The following is an 8793-nucleotide window of genomic DNA, read 5'->3' as shown; positions in this document are numbered from 1 at the left end:
ACATGAATGTCTCTCGCAATTAGGACTCTCCTAGCTAGAGTCCTAACACTCTCTTTGAGATGTTTGTATTGGGCTGAGGCAGTGGAGAGCTATTTAGAATCGTGGGCAAGTCTTGTTGGTTGTTATGTTATTGTTGTATAAGTGCATTTTGTATGTAATAAAAATATTGTTAATAGGTTTGAATGGTTATATCGTGTAAAAGTGTTAAACGACCTCTCTCGTCTAGAATTTTTGGGATGTTAAGTTAAATTTATGATGATATGAGCTTATGGTAAATGGTTGGAGTTCTGACTGTATAAATTATTTAGCTTGTGGACTTATAACTAATGTTCATGTTTGTTAAGTTGGTTTTGGTTTTCATAAATGTGAATTATCGAGTGATGTGATATATGATTATAAACTGCATAGGTTTTATGGATGTAAATTTGATTGAATGTTTTTCAGTGTCCTCAAATGTGTGTTTGGATCTTGGATAGATTTGTGATGAAAATTTTTAATATCATGGATATTTTGAGGGGCATGACATGCTAGAAGTCCGTCGGAAGAAATCCGAGGGTGTATCGGAAGTCCGCCGGAAGATCGTCGGAAAGCTCGTCGGAAGGAGACTCGACGTTTGCCGATTAAAAACTTGCTTAGGACTATGTTTTCAGTTGCATGGTTTATATGTAATTAGGGTTAGGATTAAGAGATAATCTTATATCCTAGTTAGGGGCCAATTGGGCCCGAATATGACTTGGTTTGGGCTGGATTTGAAGCCCAACCAATGACCGGTAAAGTCCCAGCACCCAAGCCACTACCGGATCGAGCGGTGGCACCGCCAGTACACTGTCAGTGTCAAACACTAATAGGCGGTGGCACCGCCAGCATCGGGAACCTAAGAGAATTCAAAATTTGGAGCCCAAATTTGAATCCTCTTGTGGCCTATAAATACCACTCAATTCTCAGCAGAGAATACAACCTTTGAGAAGTAAGAGATAAAGTCTTAGCAAAGTCTTTAGCAAGTCTTATTTTCAATTGCTTGAGTGTTCACCTCCTTTCTCATTGAAAATTTGTAAGAGTGTGAACCACTTGTAAAAGGTTGTAAGAGTGGTATTTGTCCTTCTCCTTCAAAGTGATTTGCTAGTGGAAGTTGGGAGCCTCATTGAAGAAGGCTTCGTAAGTGGATGTAGGTCATTTTGACCAAATGTTAGAACCCTTGCAGATTCTAAACTTGGGGTTGATCTCTTTAGGGGATCGGCCTCCTTGGAACTCTATAGGGGTTCCTCCCTCCAAGTTGATGCTCAAAGGCTGCAGAAAAGATTCATCTATTGCTTATCAAAAGAGGAGGAATACATGACTATTTATAGGGTTTCTAAACCCTAACTCCTAATAGGAATCCTACTCAAGACTCCTACTTCTAACCAACTCCTAATAGGACTTCTACTCAAGACTCCTATTCCTTTACAACTCCTAATTCATCTCTAAGAAACAACCTCCTAACCCTAGCCGGCCTCTTCACCTCTTTAATAGGGGTCGGCTTAGGTAGGTTTTACATGAATGTCTCTCTCAGTTAGGACTCTCCTAGCTAGAGTCCTAACAGACCCGCCCTCTTCAAATCAGCCTTGTCCTCGAGGCTGACGATTCATGAATTTTGGGAATTTGATCTTCAAGTCATCATAGTTCTCCCAAGTGGCATCTTCTGTTGGTAGGTTCACCCACTCTATTAGCACTTTAGTAGTGGGTCGTCGTCATCGAGTCACGATCCGTCGATCAATAATGGCACTTGGCTGGGTCTGGAGTTCTCCTTGGATAGTCATATTTGGTGGGTGGCTTTGGGCTGTCTTCAAGCACCTATTTACAACTTTTGTCTAGCCGTTGATTTGTGGGTGATATGTCGTACTCCTTTTCAATTTAGTACCCTGCATATGGAATAACTTTGTCCAAAATCTGCTCGTGAAGATGCAAATAGAATTTATCATAAGCACAATGCGTCCCTTATAGTGTAATTCTTTTGAGTCCCAATTGTAATGAGCCACGGAGCTGGGTGCTTTCTCCAATTTTTTTATAATCTTACTAGTCTCTGAATCTTCTTGCCATTCCATCTTAATATCCTCAAGGAAGTCACTGGTTGGAAGTGAAATGGCCGAAACTTCAGCTTGCTCGGGCAGCTACGAAAGCGCATCTGCAAGAACATTCTCTTTCCCCTTTTTGTAAGTTATTTCATAATCAAATCCAAGAAGTTTTGTTACCCATTTTTGCTGCTCAGGGGATGATATCTTTCACTCTAAAAAGTACTTGAGGCTTTTATGGTCGGTTTTAATTTGAAATCGTCGACCAATCAAGTAGGGTCTCCACCTCGTTGCTGCGTGCACAATGGCGATTATCTCCTTATCATATGTTGACTTATTTTGATGGGAGGGAGATAATGCCTTGCTAGTGTATGCGAGTGGTCGACCATCTTGCATGAGAATGACTCTAATTCCGACTCCAGATGCGTCGGCCTCAATAATGAAGGGTCGGTTGAAATCTGGTAGTGTTAGCACCGGCGTCGTCGTCATGGCTGCCTTAAGTTTGTCGAAGGCAGCGGAGGCTCTATCTAACCATTGGAAGACATCTTTTTCCAGTAAGAAAGTAAGTGGTGCATTGATCTTCCCATAGTCCTTAACAAATTTTCGGTAGCAGCCCGTTAGTCCAAGGAACCCGCACAGTAATTTCACGTTTATAGGTTTCGGCCAGCCTTGCATTGCCTCAATTTTTGTTGGGTCTACCGCCACTCCTTCTGATATTATATGCCCAAGGTACTCTACTTTTTGTTGGAGAAAGCTACACTTTGGTTGCTTAACAAAAAGAGTATTCTCCCGAAGGATCGTCAAAACAATCCGTAAATGCTGAAAGTGAGTCTCAAGAGAAGGGCTGTAAACGAGAATATCATCAAAAAATACCAACACAAATTTACCAAGAAAGCTCCGAAAAATATCGTTCATGAGACTTTGAAAGGTTGAAGGAGCATTAGTGAGTCCAAAAGGTATTACCAAGAATTCATAATGGCCATCATGTGTGCGAAATGCAGTTTTTGGAATGTCATCGTCACATACCAGAATTTGGTGGTAACCGGATCGTAGGTCCAACTTCGTGAAGACTCGAGCTCCTTTCAATTCATCAAGAAGTTCATCCACCACTGGTATTGGGTACTTGTCCTTGACGGTGATGTCATTTTAAGCTCGGTAGTCGATGCACATCCGCCAAGTTCTGTCCTTCTTGCGTACAAGTAGCACCGGTGAGGAATAGGGGCTGCAACTTGGCCGAATCACCCCTATTTCAAGCATCTCCTTTATGATCTTTTCAATTTCATCTTTCTGGAGGTGAGGATATCGGTATGGTCGAGTGTTCGCTGGTGGCTTGCCCGGAAGGATTGGAATTCGATGATCATGTTGCCGAGAAAGAGGAAGACTACGCGGTTTAGCAAATATATCGGCAAATTCAATAAGAAATTGGGCAAGATTTTGATCTTCAATTTCTATTTTCTTCTCTTCTGGTTGCAGCTGTAGATGCATAAAAAAGCCACCATTTATCTTGTGCAAAACTTTCTCCATTCGTTGGGTCGAAATGGTGGTTATGTTGCTTCCGCGCTTCCCACGTAGGATGATCTTTTTGCCCTTACAATAGAATTTCATAATTAATTTAGAAAAGTTCCAAGATATTTCACCTAGTGTAGTCAACCATTCTATGCCAAGCATGGCCTCATAGTCATCGATTGGTAGGAGGAAGAAATCGGTGATAATTTCTTGGTCTTGTAGTAATAGTTTCACCTGCGGGCATCTTTGGTCGCACTTTAGGATTCTGTCGTCGACAACCTTTACATCGAACTTGCTGCAGCCTTCAATATGCAGTGCCATCCGAACAGAAACCTTACTATTCAGGAAGTTATTAGCGCTGCCCGTGTCGATGAGAACAGTGATCGGTTGTTGTTTGAGAAGGCCTCCAACTTTCATCATTTGCGGGTTTGAGTAGCCGGCTAGTGCGTGTACCGTAATGTCGATCGGCTATGGCTCTTCTTTCATATCTTCTTCTTCATGTTCAAGGCTCTTTTCTGGATGTTTAATAACCTCTTCTTCTACTGGTTCAATAATAAGAAGTCTGCCTTTTTTACAGCGATGCTCGCGGCTCCACTACTCGTCGCAATGCCAACATAACCCCTTCGCATATCGCTCCCGAAGCTCTTCTCTTGTTAACCTCTTTGGTGTAGGGACTCGGTCAACAGTAGGGGGGGCTAAGGGCTTCAATATTGCTAGTTGAGGAGCGACCCTAGTCCTCCGTGCTTCATGGTTCAATTGCTCCTCTTGATGTCGTGCGAAAGAGATGGCTGCCATAAGCATATACGGTTGTCGCACTTTAACTTCTCCTCGGATCTCCGGTTTTAAGCCCTCAATAGCTGTTTTTGAGACCAATCATGAGTTTGATTAGATAACCTTTCAAACCTGGTTTGGTACTCCTGAATGGTGGAGGTTTGTCGGATCTTTGCTAGTTGTCCGTCAATATTCTCGTAATCGGTTGGTCTAAAGCGGATCAGCAGTCCTTCTTTGAATTGTCGCCATGAAAGGACTCCATAAGTATGTTCAAACTAGTCAAACCACTGTATAGCATCCCCTTCAAGATGCATAGCTGCAATTTTCACCATAGATGCATCAGCGGTTTTATGGTACCGAAAATATCGCTCCGCGCGCGAGATCCAACCAATCGGGTCTCCTTCTTCCCATCTAGGGAAGTCCACTCTCATGCATGGATAGTTGGAGTCAGTCATAGAGCTTCCCCTCTCTTGGGAGTTATATCTTCGGGCTTGGTGCGATTGGGCAAAGCTCTCTTCTTGATGTGATTTCTTCGGGCTTAGTGGTCGGCCATTCGCGCCTCGAAGGCTTCGAATTTAGCATTGATTACCCCCTCAGATGCTATAGTATATGCCGCCAAATCTGTGATGTTAATATCTCTCTTTTGTTGTTGGGTTAAAGGCATGTATTGGTTGAGAGAGGTGATGGTCGAAAGGGTTGGTAGATTGGTGGATGTAGGCTACGGTTTAGGCTTGTTTTGTGACTATTTTGGGTGTAGTTTGAGGTTGTGGTTTGGTGGAGTTTTAGGGCTGTAGATGAAAGTTTTGGATCTGTGGTAGATGATAGCAAAGGTTTGATAGAAATAAGTGGAAGTTGCAGCAAGTATGTGCTGTCTTGTAAGAGTAGAATTGTCGTCGAAGAAACAATGGTTTCTCTCGATGTAATTTCTACCAAAAACATAAGAGAATTGAGGAGGGAATTGATTGCAAATTCACATATTATATGACAGCAAGGATGTCTAATTTAATCAAGAGAATTTCGGCAGTATAACAGCAAGAAAATTGGTGCAAGTTGCGATAGCAGAATTGTCGTCGAAAAATTTCAGCGGGTTATGATGAAAATTTGCAGTAACACAAAGTCATTTTTAGAGATAAATTCCTTAATATATCAATCTTATATGGAAGCCAAGATGATCTATGAAGTGTATAAGAAATTTCATTCAAAAAAAGATTGCAAATAGATGGGTTAAGGCAACAATATGCCGCTGAAATTTTCTGCAGCACAGATTTTTAAGTATAGCAGATTGGACGTAAACAATCAGTTGTTTATATTGAGAATTTTTTGATGAAACCAAAGGAAAATGCACTGTTAGGAAGTGTCAAAGCTATCATAAAAATTTTGTAGAGATTTGGATAGAAACAATATAGTATCAAGATCAAACAAACAGTGCTATGCGGCTGAAATTTTATAGTGCAGATTTTCAAGTATAGCATATTAGACATAAAATATCAATGGTTTATATTGAGAATTTTTTGAAAAAACCAATGGGAAATTTGCTGTTAGGAATTGTCAAAGATGTCATGAAAATTTCATAGAAATTTGGATAGAAAAAACACAGTAGCAAGATCAAACAGATGGTGCTATGCAGCTGGAATTCTGCAATGTATCTTTCGTCGTAGAGATGAAAACTATGTGACGAAAGGTTTATGCAGCAATATAGGAACAGTTTTTGTTTTTGGATTTTCGAATAAGGATAACTAAATTGCAGTAGTAGTAAGGTAGGAAACCAGATCCTGTTGCTATTCACGGGGAGATCAAAGGATGATCTGCGGTGGTGGAGATGATGGTGGAATTTGGCGACGATCTTTTAAGCAATTATGGGAATTGCTTTGGGTGATTGTGGAGGGTTGATGGATGGCTGTGGAAGGGTAGCGAGACGCCATGAACGCTGCTCTGATACCAGGTGTTAGAACCCTTGCAGATTCTAAACTTGGGGTTGATCTCTTTAGGGGATCGGCCTCCTTGGAACTCTATAGGGGTTCCTCCCTTCAAGTTGCTGCTCAAAGGCTGCAGAAAAGATTCATCTATTGCTTATCAAAAGAGGAGGAATACATGACTATTTATAGGGTTTCTAAACCCTAACTCATAATAGGACTCCTACTCAAGACTCCTACTTCTAACCAACTCCTAATAGGACTTCTACTCAAGACTCCTATTCCTTTACAACTCTTAATTCATCTCTAAGAAACAACCTCCTAACCCTAGCCGGCCTCTTCACATCTTTAATAGGGGTCGGTTTAGGTAGGTTTTACATGAATGTCTCTCTCAATTAGGACTCTCCTAGCTAGAGTCCTAACACCGAACCACTTTAAATTGATGTGTTCCTTGAATGTGTGAGTATTTACTTTTCTGAAACTATTATTTACATAGCAGCAAGCTTCCGGTTTTCATCTTCTCACTTTACTCGAGCTACTTTCACCAAGTCATTCATTGTTGAATCGAAATCTCTACGCATTTACGAAATTGTTTTCAAATTTATGAGTTTTAATCTACTGCACGAATTCATTCCCCCCCTCTTAGTGCCGCTCCGATCCTAACAATTGGTATCAGATTCACGGTTTTCTACTTTGGTTTAACACCCAAATAGAAACGGCTCTTTTCGGCCTTCAAGAGGGTTACTCTCTCATTCATCCTCCTTTTTTCAATGGGACGGACTACATTTATTGGAAAACTCGAATGAGAGTTTTCTTACTTTCGTTGAATCTCGAGCTTTGGAATATTGTCGAAAATGGATTTCAAAAATCTTTTCTTTCGATGAGCGAATGGGATAAATCGGAGAAGAAAGTTTTTGCTTTAAACGCAAAGGCTATCAATGCCTTATATTGTGCACTTGACAAAAATGAATTTAATCGCGTTTCGATTTGTGATTCGGCTTTTGATATTTGGAGAACTCTTGAGGTCACTCATGAAGGTACTAGCCGAGTGAAAAAGTCCAAAATCAACATTCTTGTGCACTCTTACGAACTTTTCCAAATGAAACTAAGTGAGTCCATCGGAGACAATTACACCTGTTTCACGGATGTCATTAATGGACTCAAAACTCTTGATAAAAGTTTTTCTAACTTTGAACTAGTAACTAAAATCTTAAGATCCCTTCCAAAAAGTTGGGATCCAAAAGTTACAACCAATCAAGAGGTCAAAGACCTTAAGACATTTGCTCTCAAAGAACTAATTGGATCTTTAATAACCTACAAAATGAACAATGTGACAAAAAGGAACTCGAGAACAACCTTCCAAAGGACAGGAAGGATTTGGGATATAGAACACATGAAGACCACTTGAGCGATGGTGAACTTAAACTACAAATGAAACAAAAATTAAAAAGCAAAAAGAATGGAACTACTTGCTTTGAATGCGAGAAGAACAAAAATTGGGATGAATTGAGCTCCTCTAAAGACGAGGAGAAAATCAAGAAAGGCAAAGTGGCAAACTACGTATCAACGACATTCAATGATGAGGTAATCGAAACCCCCTTAATTTATTTTGAAATTACTTGATGTTTTCCATGATGCATTTTATTTTTTTTTGAATAATTATTTTTCTTGAAAATTATATGTTTTATGTTAATGGAATAAAATGGTAGATTTAAATCTAATGATTATATGTATGTTGTTCTTAAAAAAAAAAATGTGTATCTTGATGATTTCCGATTTTGATTGAAATCATGCTTAATGTCTTAATAAAAATATTAAGAAGTTTAATATCATGCTTAATGAGTTTTCTTTCGAAATGATGCATGTTTTAATTTGACATAAATGAAATAGGCATGCTTATATGAAATAGTGTAAGTGTCATGCTTGACGATTGTATACTTAATAATACATAAAGTTGTAATGAAAATATTAAAATTTTGATACTATGATTCATAAATTTATGCATGAGATTTTAAAGTAATACATAATGATTTTTGTAATTTATTGGTCTTGATAGTTTTATGACGAAATTCATTTTTTGATCCTAAACGTTGATGCATGTTTGAAAAGCATGTTAACATGAAATCAATCACTTAAAATGAAACACTTTAAAAAAAGGGGGGGGGGGGGGAGGGAATCTATTATCAATGAAATCATAAATCTACTTATGTTATGAATTTTATGAACCATAAAAATGATTTTGATAATTTAAATTTGAAATGAGTTTTATCAAAATCATGAACTTGATTTATTTTTTAGAATAATATGAGATTTCCTTTGATGATCATTTTGATTATTTAAAAGGAGATTTGTCAAAATGATTCATGGAATTTTGAATTCATGACTTGATCCTTCAGTTGTTTATGAGATGGTTGAAATCTTTGTACTCTTGAATTCTTCCCTTCTCATTTCGATTTTTTGAATTCATGCATGTTATATGTTGAAGATTTGAAACCATGTTTTGATTTCATGCATACCCAAGAAATGTTGATTTGATGATTTGAATTTGAATAAGA

Source organism: Musa acuminata, chromosome BXJ1-3, assembly GCF_036884655.1.
Source record: "Musa acuminata AAA Group cultivar baxijiao chromosome BXJ1-3, Cavendish_Baxijiao_AAA, whole genome shotgun sequence".
Lineage (NCBI taxonomy): Eukaryota > Viridiplantae > Streptophyta > Magnoliopsida > Zingiberales > Musaceae > Musa > Musa acuminata.
The sequence above is the reverse complement of the archived record's forward strand: the minus strand, read 5'-3'. Positions refer to the sequence as shown.